Source organism: Nomascus leucogenys, chromosome 17, assembly GCF_006542625.1.
Source record: "Nomascus leucogenys isolate Asia chromosome 17, Asia_NLE_v1, whole genome shotgun sequence".
NCBI lineage: Eukaryota > Metazoa > Chordata > Mammalia > Primates > Hylobatidae > Nomascus > Nomascus leucogenys.
The window spans coordinates 78,225,084-78,249,713 of NC_044397.1; the positions used below are offsets into that span (position 1 = coordinate 78,225,084).

Below are 24,630 nucleotides of genomic sequence, written 5' to 3' on the forward strand. Positions count from 1 at the left end.
CCAATTCTGTGAAGAAAGTCATTGGTAGCTTGATGGGGATGGCATTGAATCTATAAATTACCTTGGGCAGTATGGCCATTTTCACAATATTGATTCTTCCTATCCATGATCATGGAATGTTCTTCCATTTGTTTGTATCCTCTTTTATTTCATTGAGCAGTGGTTTGTAGTTCTCCTTGAAGAGGTCCTTCACGTTCCTTGTAAGTTGGATTCCTAGGTATTTTATTCTCTTTGAAGCAATTGTGAATGGGAGTTCACTCATGATTTGGCTCTCTGTTTGTCTGTTATTGGTGTATAAGAATGCTTGTGATTTTTGCACACTGATTTTGTATCCTTAGACTTTGCTGAAGTTGTTTATCAGCTTAAGGAGATTTTGGGCTGAGACGATGGGGTTTTCTAGATATACAATCATGTCATCTGCAAACAGGAACAGCTTGACTTCCTCTTTTCCTAATTGAATACCCTTTATTTCCTTCTCCTGCCTGATTGCCCTGGCCAGAACATCCAACACTATGTTGAATAGGAGTGGTGAGAGAGGGCATCCCTATCTTGTGCCAGTTTTCAAAGGGAATGCTTCCAGTGTTTGCCCATTCTGTATGATATTGGCTGTGGGTTTGTCATAGACAGCTCTTATTATTTTGGGATACGTCCCATCAATACCTAATTTATTGAGAGTTTTTAGCATGAAGGTTGTTGAATTTTGTCAAAGGCCTTTTCTGCATCTATTGAGGTAATCATGTGGTTTTTGTCATTGGTTCTGTTTATATGCTGGATTACGTTTATTGATTTTCATATGTTGAACCAGCCTTGCACCCCAGGGATGAAGCCCACTTGATCATGGTGGATAAGCTTTTTGATGTGCTCCTGGATTTGGTTTGCCAGTATTTTATTGAGGATTTTTGCATCGATGTTCATCAGGGGTATTGGTCTAAAATTCTCTTTTTTTGTTGTGTCTCTGCCAGGTTTTGGTATCAGGATGATGCTGGCCTCATAAAATGAGTTAGGGAGGATTCCCTCTTTTTCTATTGATTGGAATAGTTTCAGAAGGAATGGTACCAGCTCCTCCTTGTGCCTCTGGTAGAATTCAGCTGTGAATCCATCTTGTCCTGGACTTTTTTTGGTTGGTAAGCTATTAATTATTGCCTCAATTTCAAAGCCTGTTATTGGTCTATTCAGAGATTCAACTTCTTCCTGGTTTAGTCTTGGGAGGGTGTGTGTGTCGAGGAATTTATCCATTTCTTCTAGATTTTCTAGTCTATTTGCATAGAGGTGTTTATAGTATTCTCTGATGGTAGTTTTTATTTCTGTGGGATTGGTGGTGATATCCCCTTTATCAGTTTTTATTGCATCTATTTGATTCTTCTCTCTTTTCTTCTTTATTAATCTTGCTAGCGGTCTATCAATCTTGTTGATCTTTTCAAAACACCAGCTCCTGGATTCATTGATTTTTTGAAGGGTTTTTTGTGTCTCTATTGCCTTCAGTTCTGCTCTGATCTTAGTTATTTCTTGCCTTCTGCTAGCTTTTGAATGTGTTTGCTCTTGCTTCTCTAGTTCTTTTAATTGTGATGTTAGGGTGTCAATTTTAGATCTTTCCTGCTTTCTCTTGTGGGCATTTAGTGCTATAAATTTCCCTCTACACACTGCTTTGAATGTGTCCCAGAGATTCTGGTATGTTGTGTCTTTGTTCTCATTGGTTTCAAAGAACATCTTTATTTCTGCCTTCATCTCATTACATACCCAGTAGTCGTTCAAGAGCAGGTTGTTCAGTTTCCATGTAGTTGAGCAGTTTTGAGTGAGTTTCTTAATCCTGAGTTCTAGTTTGATTGCACTGTGGTCTAAGAGACAGTTTGTTATAATTTCTGTTCTTTTATATTTGCTGAGGAGTGCTTTACTTCCAACTATGTGGTCAATTTTGGAATAGGTGTGGTGTGGTGCTGCAAAGAATGTATATTCTGTTGATTTGGGTTGGAGAGTTCTGTAGATGTCTATTAGGTCCGCTTGGTGCAGAGCTGAGTTCAATTCCTGGTTATCCTTGTTAACTTTCTGTCTCATTGATCTGTCTATTGTTGACAGTGGGGTGTTAAAGTCTCCCATTATTATTGTATGGGAGTCTAAGTCTCTTTGTAGGTCTCTAAGGACTTGCTTTATGAATCTGGGTGCTCCTGTATTGGGTGCATATATATTTAGGATAGTTAGCTCTTCTTGTTGAATTGATCCCTTTACCATTATGTAATGGCCTTGTCTCTTTTGATCTTTGTTGGTTTAAAGTCTATTTTATCAGAGACTAGGATTGCAACCCATGCCTTTTTTCATTTTCCATTTGCCTGGTAGATCTTCCTCCATCCCTTTATTTTGAGCCTATGTGTGTCTCTGCACGTGAGATGGGTTTCCTGAATACAGCACACTGATGGGTCTTGACTCTATCTAATTTGCCAGTCTGTGTCTTTTAATTGGAGCATTTAGCCCATTTACATTTAAGGTTAATATTGTTATGTGTGAATTTGATCCTGTCATTATGATGTTAGCTGGTTATTTTGCTTGTTAGTTAATGCAGTTTCTTCCTAGCCTTGATGGTCTTTACAACTTGGCATGTTTTTGCAGTGGCTGGTACTGGTTGTTCCTTTCCATGTTTAGTGCTTCCTTCAGGAGTTCTTTTAGGGCAGGCCTGGTGGTGACAAAAATCTCTCAGCATTTTCTTGTCTGTAAAGGATTTTATTTCTCCTTCACTTTTGAAGCTTAGTTTGGCTGCATATGAAATTCTGGGTTGAAAATTCTTTCTTTAAGAATGTTGAATATTGGCCCCCACTCTCTTCTGGCTTGTAGAGTTTCTGCTGAGAGATCAGCTGTTAGTCTGATGGGCTTCCTTTTGTAGGTAACCCGACCTTTCTCTCTGGCTGCCTTTAACATTTTTTCTTTCATTTCAACTTTGGTGAATCTGACAATTATGTGCCTTGGAGTTGCTCTTCTCGAGGAGCATCTTTGTGGCATTCTCTGTATTTCCTGAATTTGAATGTTGGCCTGCCTTGCTAGGTTGGGGAAGTTCTCCTGGATAATATCCTGCAGAGTGTTTTCCAACTTGGTTCCATTCTCCCCGTCACTTTCAGGTACATCAATCAGATATAGATTTGGTCTTTTCACATAGTCCCATATTTCTTGGAGGCTTTTTTTTTTTTTTTTTTTGAGACAGAGTCTCGCTCTATCACCCAGGCTGGAGTACAGTTGCACAATCTCGGCTCACTACAAACTCTGCCTCCCGGGTTCACGCCATTCCCTCAGCCATTTCACTCCATTTCATGTGAAATGAGCCATTTCACGCCATTGCCTCAGCCTCCCGAGTAGGTTTATGGTGGAAGCACTGCTTCATGTCCCTGATGCCTATCAAACAGGTTTGTCAGAGAAACCAGACTGAGAAGAATTTAAAAAGCATGGCTTTCCCTCTTGTCTTTTTTCTTTAAATCAAGAATAAAGGACTTTCGGCTAACCGCCATTCTTCTTATCTCCCCTTTAAAAGCGTCACAACAATATTGTTTTTCATATTTTTTGATAAAATATCCCATCAGATGGCTCGTGTTATGGGAACCTGAAACCACACTTTTGCTGATTTAAATTAGGAGCTTGGAAATGAGCCATTTCATGCCATTGCCTCAGCCTCCCTCAGCCATTTCATGCCATTGCTTCAGCCTACAGGCACCTGCCACTGTGCCCAGCTAATTTTTTGCATTTTTAGTAGAGATGAGGTTTCACCATGTTAGCCAGGATGGTCTCGATCTCCTGACCTCGTGATCCACCTGCCTCGGCCTCCCAAAGTTCTGGAATTACAGGCGTGAGCCACCGCTCCCAGCCTTCTTGGAGGCTTTGTTCATTTTTTTTTATTCTTTTCTTGCTCAGATTTAGAATGGGATCTATGGTGCTACCAGCTATATAAAGGCTGTAAACTGATATTAAAGGGTTGAGGAGGTAAAAGGTATGACTAGGGGTAGCAATCCTGAATACATTCCACACATTATCTTTCCACATTCACTGGGAGGCCTTTAATTAAAAGACTGTGTTTTACAGAATTGCAGAAAAAATTACTTGGTCAGCAATATGCATGGGTAAATGTCCCTGATGCTGCTGCCTCTGCCTCTCAACCCCTTTCCCCTTATGTTTCTAACTGCCTGTTACTACTGACCTTATAATAACGTCATATTCTTGATGGTTTGGCAACATTTAAGAATGAATGTTTCTGGAGGACATCAATGGATTCCAAAAATCAAAAAATTCCCAGACACATTACAAACTGGAACTAGTTATACAGAGTTATTGGGTCCTTGAAAGACAGTACTGCAGAATGAGAGGTAAATCCACCCTAATCCTGGGGTGCTATATAATGCAGAAAAATATAGGCCTCATCTTCCAACAAAGCAATAAACATATATAAGGAAATAATGATAAATATCACTCAAACATGGCAAACACTAAAGGAAAACACAGTGATGCCTGCTGAACCTAAAAGTGATGTTTTAAAAACTAGCTCATTTACTACAAATACTATGAATTGGATTCTGCTAGTATGAGTAAAAACTTGCATTACACATCCTAGGAACCCCAAACATGAAAGCTTCATCTGTTTTGGGATTAATCAAGATCATACCAGCAAATGTGTAGTCTTTTTACTGTGTGTGTGTTTTTTTAGTGATTTGCCTTCTTGGCTTACTCACTAAGGTTTGCCTGTTTTTCCTCATTCTCTACTGTGTCTTTATACAGTGCTGTCTCTGACAGCAAGCTGGATAAATCATCAATTGCATGCTGATGAGCTGGTTTGCCTTCTTTTGCCAGTTTAAATCAGAACAGCCTTCAGTTTGAAAAAGGAGAAGATGGTCTGTGTGTTAACCTCACACCTTCCCTTCCTTTCCTTTATCTGAGGCCTTTTCCATTCCAAAACTCTCCTCTGCTGTGCCCCTAATTTAGGACATGTCCTTTTCTTCATCTTTTCTGCCAGGAACATAACTGTTTCATTGTTCTACCAACTTGTTTTCTTGATTGTTTTTACTGATCTTATTTTGTGTTCCTTTTAATAAATAAGTACAAAACTTTATGAAAAGTGAAGTAGAAGTCTACTCATTCACATTCTGAGACAAAAACCAATATTTATGAATTCAATTCTTATATAAGATGGTAATAACAAGGAAAAAAAGACCTATAAACTAGCATTCCCAAAATTGTTTTGAGAAACACATTCCAGAACCTTTAATATGCTAATTGTACATTGTAAATCTCCATGAAAAGGATATCATATCCTACGTTTCCCAAACTTTAGATGATCAATTCTTGTTTCCAAAGGATTTTCAGTACAGTAGTGTTTCCAGGAACAATACTCTATTAGAAATCACGTTCCATTTTCCTACAACTTATGTTATAGATTTATATGTAATTTGGTAATTAGTCATTATTTCAAAGAACCCCAGACCTCACATCTTTTTAATAGTGATCTTTGTGGGGGAAGTCGGCCTGAGAGTTCATAAGGATTCATTGCAATTTGAATACATTAAAAAATTTAACATCCTAGAAACCTGTAAATATCTAGTTAGATAGGACAACTTACTTCCATTTTTATCTTCATTTCTACCTTAAAAAGTTTAGAGAGAGGTATGGATAGAGTTCAATATTTTTTCTATTCTTATTTATTTACTATTTTATGTACAATGGAAAGAAGTAGCTGAGGCCATGGATACAAATGCTGAATTTTACCTGCCAATATGAGTCTTGTGATTTGTCAATATTTCCGAACACTGCTCTTGGGGCTGAGCATGTCACATTAGTATACAATGAAGCTTCCTTTCTCTCCCAAAATATGTTCTGTATCATGACTACGTCCCAGTCAAGGCCCCAGTCATCAACTTTAAACCTACAAGGTCACCTGGTCATCTTGTGATTACAACAGCAGCTTTACTGCTTGTAATTGTCTTACAGCTGTGGCAGGTCAATGGAAAAATGTTCTTTAAACACCATAAGCATCTGATTGTGCAATACCTAAATGAGTGTCATTGATTATTCACACTGCTGGCTGGTCAAAGCTGGGGAAGTAATTAGGGCTTTCTCTGTGGATTATCCACTGAGAAAAGGTCAAATAACTACAAACAGTGCCAACAGAGAGGAGCCACCGAGGACTGCAGCATCCGTGATCAGTTAAGAAATGCTAAAGCAAGGCTTAATAATGATGTGCTTATGCCAGGTTCTACAGAATGTGATCATTCTGTCATAGAAATCCGATGAACCATGAGTGATGGCTACTTTTTCCCTGGAAGCACTGCTTCATGTCCCTGATGCCTATCAAACAGGTTTGTCAGAGAAACCAGACTGAGAAGAATTTAAAAAGCATGGCTTTCCCTCTTGTCGTTTTTCTTTAAATCAAGAATAAAGGACTTTCGGCTAACAGCCATTCTTCTTATCTCCCCTTTAAAAGCATCACAGCAATATTGTTTTTCATATTTTTTGATAAAATATCCCATCAGATGGCTCGTATTATGGGAACCTGAAACCACACTTTTGCTGATTTAAATTAGGAGCCTGGAAAAAACCCTCTTTGAACTATAGCTCTATTTATAGTAGTGTAATGCTGAAAACATGTTTCAGTTTGCTGAAGGGTCTTTCATATTTTCCAAGTTTAAGATATTTCTGCTAAATCCACTTAGTCATACTTTGAGCTAACCTTCATTCTTCATAATGTTTGAAATTCTAAAGTTAAATCTTCATTGTTTTAGTTTAAATTTTGTTTTTTATCAAAATGAAGATATTCTGGGAAAGCCAGCCATTTAGCCATTTTTCATCCAAGCATAAATAAAACAATTTGAAAGTCAGTTTTGAGAAGGCATCAGGGAAATGATATTTGGGAAGTAAAGTAAGTAGTTGGAGGGACCCAAAACAAACATTTTTTGGGTTACTTCTTAACAATGCATGAATTATACTAGTATAGTGGGAAAAAAAATGCCGAGAAGTAAGAGAACACCAACTTTGTGAGGGTTCAATCACTTGCTTGGTTCTGTCACTTACTCTGTGATATTGGGCAAATCACTCAAACTTTCTCAGCCTTAGTAGTGGGTAGACAGAGTTTTTAAAAAACAATCTTTTATCAGAAGCCAGTGAAATAGCAGGTAGGAGATGAACAAACCAAGAAAACAGGGACTCTGAAAACAACTCTGTCCTTGTAGAATCACATCTGTCAGGGCCTTCTAAGAAATAAGAGTTGTGACCAATGATCTTCATATGGGGACAGCTCCTTGGGCCAAACTGCTGAGTTAGGCTTTGGGTTCTCTGGTCTCCACTGCCTGTCCTTACCACACTTGCTTTAAATCCGAGCTTCCAGAATCTACGAGACTTCAGTCCTGTTTGATTATAGCTTAAGCTAGAGAGAAAAATCGTCAAATCCAGGGGTGAGATTTAATGGTGGGATTTCAGGTAAAATAACAAATCAAAAGAGATATTTTGAAGCAGGTACCCCAACTCAATTCCCGAGTTGACTACCACCCTTTTTTCTCTTGTCTCAAACTGGAAGTCTCCTGGGTTGACAGAAAGAATTGTAATGAGAATAAAATGAGATAACATATGTGAAGTACCAGCACAGTGCCTGGCATGTAGTAAGGCTCAAGAATGGAGATATATATGTGCTAGAAGCCTAGGAGAGACAGAAAAATTTGCTGTTAAAAAATTGATATATTTGTGTTTCTGAAGTATTATTTTTAAAATTTTGTTAAGTTCTGAATGATAGAGTTGTGAGAGTTGTCTGCTACTCTGTATGAATTCCCCTCCATTGATCATTTAAATGAGGGATTATCTTGTTTTCCCCTTTTAGACTGAGAATTAATTGTTGAAAGCACAGACGGAATATATAGTGGTTCTGGAAGTTAGACTATCCAAGGAACATATTTTTCTATATTTTGTAACAAAGGAATTTTCATTGCTCATCAATAAGAGGAAAATAAAATAGAAACAATGTGGTTTAAATGGTAAGTAAAAAATTTATAATTCAGATTTCCATTATCTTTACTTTAAGAATATATTAAAGGTAAAATGAAAATGTTTTAAGTATTTTGTTTTAGTTCACAAATAGGATGAAAAAATTTATATTTTATATTTGCATTATTATAATTTATGAGAAGAATGCTGTCCTAGACAAAGGCATTTTTTTGCTTTTGGACAGCTAGGGCAGTTTGTCCCTGGCTTTAATGGGCTGCGGTAATGGGAGCATGGTAAAGTGATTTTCCGTTGCCTCTGTATCTGTTACTGTTTCTGGGGACTGATGGAGCAGGTGAGTGCCTCAGGGCAACAGTGATAGAGTGATTGGGAGGAGCAGTGGGAAGGAAGGAAGAAGAGGGAAGAAGCAGAAGACCCAGTTTTCATCTCAGCCTCATCTCATATTAGTCTTCTGGCCCCAAAAACATTGTGAAAGGAGGAGGTTCGTTGTTGTTGTTTTGTAACAGCTTTGTTGAGATATAATTCACATACTATAAAATTAATCTTTTTAAAATGTACAATCGGCCAGGCGTGGTGGCTCACGCCTGTAATCCCAGCACTTTGGGAGGCCTTGGCAGGCAGATCACGAGGTCAAGAGATTGAGACCATCCTGGCTAACACAGTGAAACCCCGTCTCTACTAAAAAATACAAAAAATTAGCCAGTCCTGGTGGCGGGCACCTGTAGTCCCAGCTACTCCGGAGGCTGAGGCAGGAGAATGGCATGAATCCAAGAGGCAGAGCTTGCAGTAAGCTGAGATTGTGCCACTGTACTACAGCCTGGGCGACAGAGCAAGAGCAAGACTCTGTCTCAAAAAAAGAAAACAAAGTACAATTGCTGGTTTTTATTATATTCAAAAAGTTGTACAACTGTTACTCTTTTCTGGTTTTAGAACATTTTTGTCACCCCAAAAAGAAATCTTGTACTCACTAGCACTCATTCCTCATTTTTCTTTCCCTCAGCCCCTGACACCCATTAATTTACTTCCTGTCTCTATGGCTTTGCCTATTCTGGACATTTCATGTGAATGGACTCATATAAGCTGTGGTATTTTGTGTCTGGCTTTTTTTACTTGGCATAATGTTTCCAAGGTTCATCCATGTTGTGTTATTTGTAGCAGTAATTTATTCCTTTTTATTGTACAATATCATTTCATCTACAGATACATCACATTTTATTTCTCATCAGTGGATGGTCATTTACATTTTTTTTCACTTTTTGGTCATAATGAATAATGCTGCTGTGTGCATTTGCAGACAAGTTTTGTATGGACATATGTTTTCATTTCTCTTGAGTAAATATCTAGGAGTGCATTTGCTGGGTCATGTGGTAACTCTATGTTTAACATGTTGAGGAACTGCCCAGCCATTGTCTAAAGTGGCTTCACTATTTTACATTCCCTCCAACAATGTATGAGGGTTCCAATATCTCTACCTCCTCATCAACACTTGTTATTGGTCTTTTTAGATTAGAGCCATCCTAGAGGGTGTAAAGTGGTATCTCATTTGGTCTTGATTTGCCTTTCCCTGATAGCTAATATATAATAGTTGATTGTCTTTTCATCTACGTATTGGCCATCTGGAGAAATAAAAGAGACAAGGTTTATTTTCAGTGCTCTTCAACTTTTAGGGACTACCCTGTTAGGGTATTATAATCTCTCTGAAGTCTTGTTTTATCAAGGTGTATTTTAGGCAGATCCAGCTGAGAGCTTGGCATCCTGAGGCCTCATCTGCGTGGGTCAGTAGGAAAAAGGAAAGAAGGTGGAAACAGGAGGCCTGTAGTGAAGAGGTGTCTAACAGCTCATATTTGTCATTTGAAGAGGTAAGGCAGCTATGAATGGGCTTAGGTTAATGTCAGTATCCAAGGGGTTTAATCTGATGTTTAGGACACAGTAGCCAAAACCTCTAGTGAGGAACAGTTATCAGAGTCATTCATTCATTCAACAGATATTTAACAATCACTTGCTGTGAATCAATGAGAATCTGTTTTATGTGCTAGGGATAGTGCAGTAAAATAACAGCACATTCTCTGGCTTCATATTACTTATATTTTAGTAGAAGATCAATCCAGTTTAGAACAGAAATCTAGTCTGTGGGCATAAGTGATTGGCAAAGGCTGGGCAGTGAATCAGGCCCAAGATTCGAATAGAACTCTTCTTCCAGTAAGAGATTCCAATATCACCTTAGAAAATCCTAGCAGAGGTCTGATCAGAGTGGGAAAAATACCTACACTAGGATGAAGGACCAGAGGGCCATAGGCAGGCTTGTGAATTTTTACTTTGCTATAGGCAGCAAGACTAACTCCACAACCCTCTTGGTGCTGGGTCATGATTAGTTTAGGAGATGAGTGGTGTTGAACAGATAGTAGGAGGCCATTTGTGCCTGCAGCAGAGCTAGACTTAGGGGAGAAGGGAAATGACATCTCTCCTCTAAAATGAGGATTCCCTCCCTCAGAGTCTCTATAGTAATCTTTTATGGGAGTGATATGACAGGTAAGTGGTAGAGTTGTGAGCCTTCAGGGAGAGAACTAATTTAAAAGCACTCTGAAATATTGCCAAACAGCATTCATATGTAAGGCATTAGAATAATAATGACAATTATTGCTTGTAGTAACTGATGTCTGAGAGGGCATCAACCTGGTATGGTAGCAGGTGAAACAGAAGGAGAAGAGACCATGAACATACAATGAGCTCATCCCTCTTCTGCTGAAGGAACCCAAGTAATTACAAAACTTCAGCATATGTTTTGAATTACACATGTGGCTCTGTCAAAAATGATGGAGTGGTGTCACTTTATGTCTCTTTGAACTAAATGAGAGAGAGAGAGATGAGAAGTAAGTAGGCAAGAGACTGTATTTGATTTTATCTTTCTGCTTAACCTGTGTTTTCAATTTATAAACCAATTGGATACAAAATACTTATTACAGAACACGACTGTTTCCTTTTATATTATGAGTTGATCAACCGAGTGGTTTCTTGTGGTTATTAGAATCTTTGTTCAAATAAAGCCAAGTAAGAAAAATGGGTTGGGCCTCATCTGTCAGAGGGCAGAGGTAAGAAATAAGTAGACAAAGCACAGTATCAGAATGCATTTGACTGCAAGAAATAGAAAAGTCATCTGTACAGGCCTAAACAAATGAGCTTCATATTTCTTACATAACAAGAAGTCTGGAGGTAGGCAGTTGCCTGAGTCAGTTCAGTAATCTAATGATTTCAGGGCCAGCTTCTTCGTCATTTTCCTGGCCAGAATATAGCTACTGTGGCTCCAGTCACCATATCCATGTTCAGGACAAGAAAGAAGACAGGTAGAGACATTCTACTTGTGGAGTCTTGTCTTTTTATTAGGAAGAGAGCCTTCCCTAGTGGACTTTCCCTTTCTCTCCTTGGCCAGGATTCAGTCATGTGCCCACTCATTGGCCAATCCCTGAGGAAAGAAAAGGAAATTACTATGACTGATTTAGACCAATTTCAGCTCATTCCTTTTTGTTGAAAAGGGGTCTACCCTTCCTGAAATCAAGGGATCTCTTTCAAAAACCTGAATACAAATTGGAGTTTTGTTACCAGGGAAGAAGAGAGAAACATTTCTTGTTTAGACTAGGCACAGTGTCTGCCTTATGTGCCAATGGATCAAAAAGTGGCCGCACACCCCGATTCAGGGTGGGGAGGCTCCTGAAAACTTAGTACAGAAAGATTCACAGAACTCTGCACATTAAACTAGAAGGTTGTCCCTGGCTAATCTCGTACTCCACTATCTCCATTGCAGAGTCTTATGTGGTTCTTTCTTTCTCACTGCAAATTAAAGATGAAGGATTCTTTTGGGAGGCTGAGGTGGGCAGATCACTTGAGGCCAGGAGTTTGAGACCAGCCTGACCAACATGGTGAAACTCCGTCACTACGAAAAATATAAAAATTAGCCGGGCATGGTGGCAGGTGCCTGTAATCCCAGCTGAGGCAGAAGAATCACTTGAACCTGGGGGTAGAGTTTGCAGTGAGCTGAGATCATGCCACTGCACTCCAGCCTGGGTGACAGAGCAAGACTCCGTCTCAAAAAAAAAAAAAAAAAAAAAAAAAAAAGAATTCTTCAGCCAGTGCATAGCCCACTGCAATGGGTGGTCTCCTGCCCTTTTTCTTTTTCTGGAAGTTTGTATTATTTTAATTATTTTTATGTACAGAAAACTCAACAGTGTGCATTTAACCCAGTTTGGTGGCAAGTTCTTTAGCCTATGCCTTTTCAAGCTTGGCAATGTGAGCCACAGACTTGGGACCCAGGACATTGCCACCCCAGTGACGGCAGATCTCATCGTATCTGTTGTTGTAGTTGGTCCTGATAGCTTCCACCAGCTTAGCCAAAGCTTCTCTGTCTTCCGAATTCACCTGTGTGAAGGCAACAGTGATCCAGGTCTTCCTGTGGACTATATGTCCCAGTCTTGCCTTCCTCTTGATAATGCAGGGGAAGAGACCCCCATTTTATGACACAAGGCAGGCAGGAACACAGCAAGCTTGATGGGATCCACATCATATACAGTCACCACCAGCTGAGCCTTCTTGTTCTCCACCAAGGTGATGATGGTGTTAACTCCTGCTTGAAGGACAAGTGATCTCCTAGTGGGGATGTCCCCTTTGCTGCAAGCTTTCTTCTCAGCCCAGACCAACAGCCTCTGCTTCTTCTCTTGCTTTGTCTTTCTCTTTTTTGGTCTGTAGTTGTGGGCCAGCTTAAGCAACTGAGTAGCTGTTTGGTGGTGCAGGTCCTGGGTGAACTGATTAATTGCAGGATGCACTTTCAGCCGCTTACAGAGGATAACTCTCTGCCACCGCAACCTGACATAGTGGGACCATTTCATGAAGCAAGTGAGGTCTCTTTTGGGCTGGATGTTCTGTCCAATGCCAAAATTCTTAGGCCTTTTCTCAAACAGGGGATTCACCACTTTTTAAACCTCCTGCTTCATCACGACAGCGGGGGCTAGAGCCACCTTATTCCCCTTGGCCTTCTTTCTTTTCAGTATCTTGGGCACTCTTGCCCTTTTTCATTCTTTCTCAGCTGCCAGAGCCTCTTAAGGACCTAAGGAAAAAAATAGCTAACACCTTTTGGGCTCTTACTGTGTGCTGGGCACTGTGCCGAGCACTTGGATACTATTAGTTTCATCCTTATTTTATACTTGAGAAACTGTAAGCTAACCTTCTTAGCCTGGGGCCACAATCACTCAGGAACTGTGGACTGCTCTGTTTCCCTGGTTAGGAGCTACCAGTCTACTGTTTGTTTCTTCCATTTTCAATAAGCTCAGTTTCTGCATCCCTATCACTTTATAGTGTTTCTCAGAATATTCTGGAAAGGCTACCTTGTAAGTATAAGCTGACCAGTCATACTATTAAGTGGCAAAGCCAATTCTTGACTTTCAGAGTCTGTGCTCTGAAAAACTGTGTTTAGCTATCTAATCTCTCCAAAGAGAAGGATAGTAAAATGGAGATTGAGAGGGCTAATCTAAATATCCAAAGCTTGGCGTTAAACCTTACAGACTGCAATAGACAGCAAATGTAAATTTAACAAGGGCTTTCTGAAGATATAATGCCTGAAATTTAATGCTAATAGGAGAGTTTTCATATTCTAAGGAATTTTTGTGAGGCAGCTCTCTGGGGGACAAGCCTACAGCTTGTCCAATAAAAGCCTTTCAGGCGACTTCCTTCAATAAAAGCCACATTAGCTCTCAAAGAAATGATAATATAGGTGATTATTCATTTTTCAAACATCTCCTTGAACTTATCAGAACTGTGCCTTTACAGAGGAATAGGAATGGGAATCTCATGTTAGATGGAGACGCTGTTTCTCACAGGTGACATAAAATGAAACACACCTATTTGAACATCATTTTTTTAAAATCTTGTTTTGTTTCTTGGATGTTTTTGTTGAAGCTGAAAAGCTTTTTCTGAGCAGTAAGTGACCTTGACAAAAACTGGCTTTGCTCTACAGATATTTTAAAGTTATAACGGTCAGATGGACACACCTGATTGATACTGTTTTCACACCCAATTCTCTGCTGTTTATTTTAACGTGCATAACTTGCCTGCATTAGCTTGTGCTGACTCTAACTGACAGTGGAGCATTCTGCAGTGACTTTTTTATGGCAGTCTTCATACAAAAGTACTTTATGGTATGGTTTGAGCCAAGTTTGTACACTAAAAACTAAAAGGACAGTTAATGGGTGCAGCACACCAACATGGCACATGTATGTATATGTAACAAACCTGCACGTTGTGCACATGTACCCTAAAACTTAAAGTATAATAATAAAAAAAAAACTAAAAGGACTGTTATTTTTTCAAGATTGAACTGGAGGAAGACTCCGGGGCACTGCCCTTCCAATGCCAAGCAGTAAACCCATCTACACTCTGTCATCATTATATGTAAACATCATTTAATGAGTGCTTTCATGGAAAATCACGTAAAGAATGTGGAAGAATTCTTTTTTCCTTTTATGTTTTCACAGAATGTAAGGGCATAGGAGGTTTTGCCAGCTCAAATACGGTCTTGTTTTTGCCGTCTTATTGATTTAGGAATGAAAGAACAACCTGGTTTCGGGTGTGGATTTCTAAGCATTTGATCTTTTGTTGAAATACCATTCTTATTTCATGATGTTCAAGTACTTTGACAGCTTCTTCTTAATGAGGGTACTGGAATGAGGCGGGGTGGGGGTCAGGAGTAAGCAGCATATCAGAGGGTATATTTGCCCTTTCTATGCAATCTCAAAGTAGACTCTTGTTCTCAGATTAATTTTCTTTATAGAGGAGGAAATACATTTGAATTTCCCACAATAAAGTTAAAGAACTTCTGTTTCATATGCAAAGTATAGCATAGAACTTAAAATAAAAATTTCCATTTGTATGCTTATGCATCGAAGTATGCAAAGACTGGTTCAATAGCTAACAGAACTAACAATAAATGCCTTTTTCAAAGGGTTACCCATTGGAGCTAGGCTATTAAAAGAATTGTGTTTCACTGCCAAGTATCTGAGCTTGCCTAAACATGCTACACTAGCTGTGAATCATTTTAGTAATAATGATGTATAGGAGAAAATCGTAATATATATAAGGGGCTTTAACTGACTTTTTCCTCGAAATGCTCTCTAATGTAATACATTGGCCTATAGCATAGCCAATATTATCAGAAAGGTAACAAAAGAAGAGAGACAATGTATATTCTTTCACAGGAAGCTAGCCACTCAAAAAGTAAAGTAGGCTCTTTGTTTTAATGTTGGTGATTGCTGGTTAGGATGTTTACTTCTGGAGAGAATCTTCAGATTGTCTCTGGTACAAGAACAGAGATCCATAAACTGGTAGCATTTAAATCACAGGTTAAAACTCCTTCATTCTCTGAAAATGTTCTAAAATTGGATTGTGGTAATAGTTATACAATTCCTATCCCATTATGTACAGAAAGAACATTTAAATCACTCATTCAAAAAATGAAATGAAAAATTGCAATCAGGAAAATTCTCTCAGTATCATGAGACATATTATGAACCAATATATGCCTCTTTTTCATGTCCAACAGTTTCTTTGTGGGAATCCAAATGACAGAAAAGAGCACGTTGGTACCAGACACCTTGAAAGATAATTATTGGGCTATTTTGGATACTCTTACTTAGTTAAGCTCTGTTTATAACATTTTAGGAATTATCCAATAAAAATAAATACCCTCCACTTAGCAAAATACAGATTGGACATATTGGAAAGATTATCCTTTATTTAGTGCTAGGAGATGTGTGGATGGCATATTCCTCCTCTCTTCTTGAAGCCATTTCCCTCTGTTTTGTTCAGTCCAACCTCTGCGCGACTCGCATTCCCCTAACCCCTACTGGTGTCACACCATGCTTTCCCTCTCTTTTTGGCCCTCTCTCTTCAGGCCAGTTTTCCCTCTAACCCTCAAGATGCCAAATATTCGTTGCTGCCTTCTCCTAGCTTGAACTATTTGCTAGGGAGTTCTCCTCCCTATGGTAAAAATAAGGACATCTCACTCTTCAGGGCCACAATATCTCTATTTTATGAGAGGCTAACTATAAGTTTGGTGTGATATAGTTTCTGGACCTGCTTCCAGCTTTGATCTTTACCATGAATAACTTCTTTTGAACATGTGTGACAACTTGATTCTCAAAACAACAACCCTGAGAAGTGGTTATGATTGTTATTCCCATCTTAGCCCTGGGGAAACTGAGATCTAGATATATCATATAACTTTCCCAAGGCCACACAAACTAAGACGTAGCCAGGATCCAAGCCAAAAGGTTTGATACAGAATCCATTCTCCAAACTACGACTCTATGCTACCTCTTTGAAATAACATTTATGGACTCACTACTATGGGCTGTCATTGTACTAAGTAACTTAATACAATCTCTCATTTAATTGTTAAAACTGCCCTATAATATTAATATCAATATTTTTGGTCAGTTTTTTTTTCTGTAAAGTGAGGCTAAAATACTAGTAATCCCTTGTTGCCTCAGTACTTCATCATGTCTGTATTATAACACATTATATTTAATAACATTGTATTCCTCAACTAGAAAGTAAGCTCACTGAGAATTTGTCTTACTCACCTTTGCCTTCCAAGTACAAAGTATGCTGTCTGGCACCTAGTAGGCATTCATAAAATATTTGAGGAATGAATACATGCTTCCTTAATATGGTAAATGAGACAGTATATGATAGTGCCATCCAAACTTTATTGTTATGCAAATGCTATATATGATTAATAATAATCACCCATCTAACTATGCTTAATAGGAAGTAAGATACTCTCCTTTACTGGGTGAGATCTGCATTTTTACAGTGGTTTCTTGAATCATTGCCCTTGCCTGTGCTTCCCGGAAGACCAAAGGTAGACTGTTTTCTGAATATTTCCAGGGAAAGAGAAAACCACCTTCTTTTGAAGTTCTATACCCTATTTAAAAATCTAACCCTAATCTAAACATTAGATTATCTCTAATTTTATTTTAAAAAATTTTAAGTCTCTCGATTACAAATGCCAGTAATGTGTTGTCTTTATCTACAGAATAAGCATGATGAATAAAGTGCAAATATATTGTAGAGAGCTGAAAGAGCCTTAGACACCAGGCAAGTAAATCAAAACAAAGTATTGTTAATGATTACCCTGGATACTTTAAGAAGAATGTAGAAGATCAATAGATCTACAGAACATTAATCCTTCTAGAAAATGTGAGCATCCTAGATTTTATTTGTTTAAGATTGATACAATCGAGTTATATTTTTGTGAGTCTAATGGAAGAGAATCACGTCATCTCTCAGGAAAGCAATCCTCTCAGCTGTGCTGACCAAGGTTCCTCTAATTCTTTCAACCAATGAAGTAGTTGATATATTCTTGTAAACTTTCTGGGGACAATTTGTCCATTATTGGGCCTGAACTTGAACAGTTGGAGAAAGAAAGAAAAATTAAACAACTCCTCTTACATCAAAATAATATAACTGTCTCGTTTTAATAAAATCCTAGAGCACATCCTAGAGTCACCAGCAAGTAACAGGTATTCAATAAATGCTCTTCTAGTAAATGGGTGAAAATCTAAATTTGTGAAAAAGATCAATAAAACTGTGATCATTTACACTCCCAAAAGACATATCTGCTCATTTGGTTTAGAATGCCAACTTTAAATGTGGATCTTTTCACTAGTATTACGGAATAAGAATGTGAGCTTTTTCTTTTGAAGTTACTTAGTCCCTTTCCCCACCTACAGGGTTATACCTATCACCTCAGCAGCTTATCACTTTATCTATCGTGTATATGAAGAGAGGGCTTCTAGTTCCTGAATTTTCATAAGTACCAATACCTAATTTAAAAAAATAAAAATCTGCTGGACCACCATGATATATAGATTTAAAATGTGCTTTAACGTATTATGACTTAGCATACGTAGCTTTCCCTCCAGCATCTGTATCCTGATTTGTAGTCAAATAAACCTTCCTGCTGCAGATGGCATGTGCATAGTTGTTCTGAGGTGTAATACATCAACATAGCATTTCTAAACAGAGAGCAATAATGAATTCAATTAGGGGAAGAAATAAAACATCGAGCCTTTTCTTATAATAAATCTTTTACTAAGCTTCCCACATCACATGTTTGCTGAGGAAATAATACATGTCATTCAGATTAAGGGTTATTGTAGACTGCTGAGGGAAACATGAAATTCTGGAGGTTTCAGCAGTCCTGTGAAACCCTGAAACATAGAAAGTGTACAAATTAGAAAAGGATGTAATACGTGACTAATGATACCTCTTGGGATACCTTTGGAAACCATATTTACTGTTATGATCACTAGATTCATTTAAGCTACAGGAGTTGAAAAGCAATACCCTAGTAAGTGAAAAACACCTCTGAGTTCATTAGATGGGATTGTAATTTAAGCTCTAAAGGCTTTTTTCCTTGCTGTCATTCTTTATATTTCTGGAAATGTGGTACTTGAACTCCTAATAAAAGTAGTCTACATCATGTTCATATAATCTACAGTTCCTGGAAAGCACATTTACACCTCCACATCTGTAGCTAAAGCTGGGACTGAACAGAAACTTAATTCACCCCAGATGTCACCCACTAGAAGTTCTGGAGTAGGGCTGCTGTTCTTAGAATTTTCTATCCATTGATTATGTCTCAAGCAATGGTTTAAATATTCAACCCAGAGTCGCCTAGCCCAAATGTTGTAAACTGTTTCCATATACTATGCCAAGTGCAAAATTAATTGAATCCCACAAAGTTAATCCCCAGTCCTGTTCCTTCATTTGTAGAAGGAAATAATGGCTATTTTGACATTATTTAGACAGATAATTCCAAGTCCTTTTGTCATAAGCATCTGAAAAAGAAATTTTGTTCTTCTGGCTTGGTAAGGTATCAGTCCATACTGCTTTTAAAAAGATTACATGACAATTTCTTTGAAAAAAAAAAGTATATGTATATCATTTGGGCTGCTGATCACCAGCACAGCATGTGATGAATCAACATAATCAGACAGTCAATTTCTGTGTAATGATATTCTTAATCTGCAATAATATTCTTCATTCTTTAGCTTTGAATTCTTCTACTCCTCAGCTGGTATGGAATCAGTGTTCCCATCCCCAGGTGATATACCTGATTGGAGGGGCTTTAACGGACAAAATAAGATCAGTGCATAAACCATAGGCTTCTCCACAGTGAGCAGAAATCAAGTAGGGTACACCTTCATTCCCACTCTAACCTATTTATAGCTTTTAGTTTTGCCTCTTAAATTCATGTATTTCTTGGCGTCTAGCTTAGAGTCACCTTTTTGACACATGAGTCCTGCCAGGTGTGTGGGTTAGTGAGTCTGTACAATTTCTCAGCAGGCCTTGCTGATGCTGCAGCTTCTTAGTTGTAGTTCCAGGAAGGCTGCTGCAAGCACATTGCGCCTTACGAATACTGGAGCTTTCTCTAGAGAGAAACCATTTGTTGCTATGTCAGGTCAGATACAGAAGCCAGATTATCTAGGCTCAGTTGGTATAACTACTCATAAAAATTACTACTTATTAAGAATATCCTCAGGATTAGCGCCTCTGCCCGGCCACCCATCGTCTGGGAGGTGAGGAGCGCCTCTGCCCAGCCACCCATCGTCTGGGAAGTGAGGAGCGCCTCTGCCCGGCTGCCCCGTCTGGGAAGTGAGGAGCGCCTCTGCCCGGCCACCCATCGTCTGGGAAGTGAGGAGCGCCTCTGCCCGGCCACCCATCGTCTGGGAAGTGAGGAGCGCCTCTGCCCGGCCACCCATCGTCTGGGAAGTGAGGAGCGCCTCTGCCCGGCCACCATCGTCTGGGAAGTGAGAAGCGCCTCTGCCCGGCCACCATCGTCTGGGAGGTGAGGAGCGCCTCTGCCCGGCCGCCCCGTCTGGGAGGTGAGGAGCGCCTCTGCCCGGCCGCCCCGTCTAGGAGAAGTGAGGAGCGCCTCTGCCCAGCCGCCCCGTCCGGGAAGAAGTGAGGAGCGCCTCTGCCCAGCCGCCCCATCTGGGAATGAGGAGAGCCTCTGCCTGACCACCCATCGTCTGGGAAGTGAGGAGCGCCTCTGCCCGGCCACCCATCGTCTGGGAAGTGAGGAGCGCCTCTGCCCGGCCGCCCCGTGTCTGGGAAGAAGTGAGGAGCGCCTCTGCCCGGCCGCTCCGTCTGGGAGGTCTACCACGGAGGCCAGAAGCAATGTGGGGGCTGGACGTGGTGGCTCACGCCTGTGGTCCCGGCACTCTGGGGGGCGAGGCGGGTTGATCACTTCGGGCTAGGAGTTTGAGACCAGTCTGGCCAACTTGGCGAAACATGAAAAATACAACAGACAAACCAACCAACCAACTCAGTGACAACAAAACAGGTCTACCCTGGAGTCATACTCTAATTTTTTCTATTTTCCTCCCTTTCTGATCCTTTATCCCACTTTCTTTTTCTTCCTCTTCCTTCTCCCTCTTCTTTGTCAAATAGAAGATTGAGTTATTATCACTGATCCATATAAAGTCCCTCTCTCATTTATTTTAACTCCCACCCCCCATTTCTATTCCCCGACTTCCCATGTGTAACCTTCCTAATATGTTTGATACGCATCTTTTTGTTTGTATGTATTTTTAGAAAATGTTTATTGTTTTTGTGTGCAAAAAAAATTAATAAAAAAAAAAGAATATCCTCAGGATTTATTAAGGGAACAATGTAAAAATGGCCATGTGAAAATAGTTTTGCACTTTTGCAAAATTCCTGTTAAAGGCATTGTTCATTGTGTATTTAATAATAAATCTGAGGCCAGGCGCAATGGCTCACACCTGTAATCCCAGCACTTTGAGAGGCCGAGGCAAGTGGATCACAAAGTGAGGAGTTCAAGACCAGCCTGGCCAAGATGGTGAAACCCCATCTCTACTAAAAGTACAAAAATTAGCCAGGTGTGGTGGTGGGCGCCTGTAATCCCAGCTACTCCAGAGGCTGAGGCAGGAGAATCGCTTGAACCCAGGTGGCAGAGGTTGCAGTGAGCAGAGATCGTGCCACTGCACTCCAGCCTGGACGACAGAGCAAGACTCCGTCTCAAAATAAATAAATAAATAAATAAATCCGAGACTCATTAGCCTGACAAATTCCTCTCAAAATATGTCTCCTGAAAACCTGATGTGTATTTCTCTGTTAAACATTGAGATCTACGAAACCCATTGAATTCTCCCTTCTGTATTGACTAAAAGTTAGAGCTAAACTTCATGCTTAATGGTACTAATAATTTTATTCTAGTTTCCTGATATACATTTTCTTTCTCCTTCCTCTGTGGTGGTCTGTGGAATGGTATTGGAGGTCTCTGAATGCCTGAGCTTGTATACAAAAGTGTGTGTTATGTGTTTTGTTTGTTCGTATATACTTACTTGCATTTTGTGGGGAAAGAGCACAAAGTTTTCATCAGATTTTCAAAGGGATGCATTACCTTCCCAAATTTAAGGACTATAATACCATCTGGTGTTTTATATCTCTGATCTCACCTTTAACTGTTCTGTCTTTATAACAATTATGTTTGCATGATAAACAACCTAAATCCTTTTTCTTTTTCTTTTTTTTTTTTTTTGAGACGAAGTCTTGCTCTGTCGCCCAGGCTGGAGTGCAGTGGCGCGATCTTGGCTTACTGCAAGCTTGGCCTCCCAGGTTCACGCCATTCTCCTGCCTCAGCCTCCCTAGTAGCTGGGACTACAGGCACCCGCAACCACGCCCGGCTAATTTTTTGTATTTTTAGTAGAGACAGGGTTCCACCGTGTTAGCCAGGATGGTCTCGATCTCCTGACCTTGTGCTCCACCTGCCTTGGCCTCCCAAAGTGCTGGGATTACAGGTGTGAACTACCATGCCCGGCCCCTAAATCCTTTTTCATGGGGAGAGAGGGAAGGAAAAGCTAGATGGCAGTAAAAATTAAACAAATACAAATACAACAGCATATTTTATTGTCAAGTACTCAGTCTGTTAGTAGGTATGATTTTGGAGGGCTTTCTCCCCCTAGAAACAATGGACTACATCTGTATGGCATACATCTATATGAAAATGTAATCTGATGTCTTTTAATTTTTTTTCTTGTCTTAAGAAAAAACAAATTATCTAGACAGGTCTATCTAGAAGGTCTCCTATATGAAGCATCTCCTAAATACTATAGGGAGATTATATACATAGAAAATTCCTTTACCATGTGACATTGATATCCATATTGACTTGGGAAGGAAAAACTCCACTGTGTTGTACTTTTTTTTTTTTGAGACTGAGTCTCACTCTGTTGTCCTGGCTGGACTGTGAGCGCCATCTCCGCTTACTGCAACCTCCGCCTCGCAAGTTCAAATGATTCTCCCACTTCAGTCTCTCAAGTAGCTGGGATTACAGGCGCCCACCACCACCCCTGGCGATTTTTTGAATTTTTAGTAGAGTCTGGGTTTCAGCATGTTGACCAGGCTGATCTTGAACTCTTGACTTCAGGCGATCTGCCTGCCTCAGCCTCCCAAAGTGCTGGTATTACAGGTGTGAGCCACCATGCCCGGCCTGTGTTGCACATATTAATGCCCAGCCAGTGTTGTACATATATATTAATGTGAGATTTTAAAAACAACTCCACAGGACTTGCCTTGCTAATTTGGAATCTTGTTCAGAGAAAAAGACTTGATGAGAAAAGATCTCAGGAGATCAAATAGTAACACCATACCATTGGAGGAGCAGATATATTGCCCCCTAGAATAAAATACCTTCTATCTTGATTTTTCAAAATAACTTTTTATGAACATATTGTGAATTACACAGGACACCAACCCTGTTGCTTTGGGAGCAAAAAGACAGAGCTGACAGATGTAGATATTTGCCAGGAACAACCATGTGAATTTATAAATATTTTACAAGTGCAGCTTTCAGAAGAGTGACTTTTACTGCCATATTAATGCAACTTGCAAATTTATAGTCTGGGCACTTGTGGGTTATGAATGTCCAGTATTCATGGCTAGTGCCAAGAACATGGTTTATGTTTTGAAATTCTTTTTTTCTCTGATTACAGACTTCTTGGCTGTTAAGATCTGCATTATAATTCAGCTGCACATGAGGTGCAAAGCTACATAATACATCAGTTTCCACTCCCAATGGCTAGACTCATAAATATACTCATTACAACACACTTCATGTGACAGAATGACATACAAAGCATAAAAATATCTCTATAGAGTAGAGAATTAGTGGTAGTAGAAGCAACAGTAGCATGATTCCATGCCTCTGGCCAGACCCATAATATGTGACCTAATGTTATAATTATTTGTCATAATATAAAGAAAACTAGAATCATATGTTTTTAGAAATAATATCTTAGTATATATTAGATCAACACACTCATGAGTGTTGTCATATGTATTGAAGGCTACACTACTGAAAAGATTTTAGTTACTCTAATCTTTCGGCAGGGAGATTATGGAGGAAGAAGTACCACTGCAACTCTTTCCTTGTAAGTTTCTAAGTTGCTTTTCCACCGATTATGCCCAAAGTAAAAGAGTCTTTCTAGCATTCCAGGCTCTGGAGAAAGAGAGCAGATTTATCTGGGCTTGAGCAAAAAACAGCCTGGGGGGAAATCTTAAAGGTGACCGGACTTTGGTCACATGTCAGAGGGTTCTCCTTTTTCAAGATGTTATTATGACCTAGGCAGAATTGTTGCCGTTGAAGAAAGTCAGCACTGTTACCCAACCTTTCTGCCTTCCGTTAAGTAACTCTGTAACCTTGTACACATCACTTCTCAGGTTCATAGTTCCTCTTCACTGAAATGTTGAAGTTGTGCCATATGATTGCAAAATTCTTTCCAGCTGTAATTTTTTTTCTACTGCATGTGTGCCAACATATGCAGATATTGATTAACAGTACATTATAATCTGCAATATTAGTTGTTTTATCAGTGTGCACACTTTCATTCTCTAAAACCCATCAGTGAAAAAATGCTTCACTGTTTTACTCCCCAATGTCCACCATTTCTTGCTCTGTATTAAGATTGTATATTATTCCTAAAAGAGGTCATTGGGACCAGATGCAGTGGCTCATGCCTGTAATCCCAGTAATTTGGGAGGCCAAGGCAGGAGGATTCCTTGAGCCCAGGAGTTTGAGGCCAGCCTAGGCAACATGGCAAAACTCCATTTCTACAAAAAATACAAAAATTAGACAGGCATGGTAATGCATGCCTGTTATCCCAGCTGAGGTAGGAGGATTGCTTGAGCCCAGGAGGTCAAGGCTGCAGTGAGCTGTGATCGAGCCATTGCACTCCAGCATGGGTGACAGAACAAGACTCTGTCTAAAAAAAATAATAATAATAAAAGAGGTTATCGGGAATGTAATCTTAAATAATGGGGAATCTTGTGTTCTTACAAAAAAATTTGTGATTAGTTCAGTGAGTAAAGCTTTTCCAAATTACCAAAGCTAAATAAATAAATAATCCCTGTTTATTCCAAGGCTTAGTCCTACTGAGGCCCCCAACCTGATTCCTGATTAATCATGCAGCAGACAGCAGCTGCCTCTTCTTCTTCTTCTTCTTCTTCTTCTTCTTCTTCTTCTTCTTCTTCTTCTTCTTCTTCTTCTTCTTTCTTCTTCTTCTTCTTCTTCTTCTTCTTCTTCTTCTTCTTCTTCTTCTTCTTCTT

At 39.5% G+C, this 24,630-nt stretch overlaps 1 pseudogene; it reads right to left on the bottom strand.

Annotated features, from left to right (window-relative positions):
• Window positions 1-12,180: 12,180 nt before the first annotated feature.
• LOC100595998 lies at window positions 12,181-15,824 on the bottom strand (annotated as a pseudogene).
• Window positions 15,825-24,630: the final 8,806 nt, after the last annotated feature.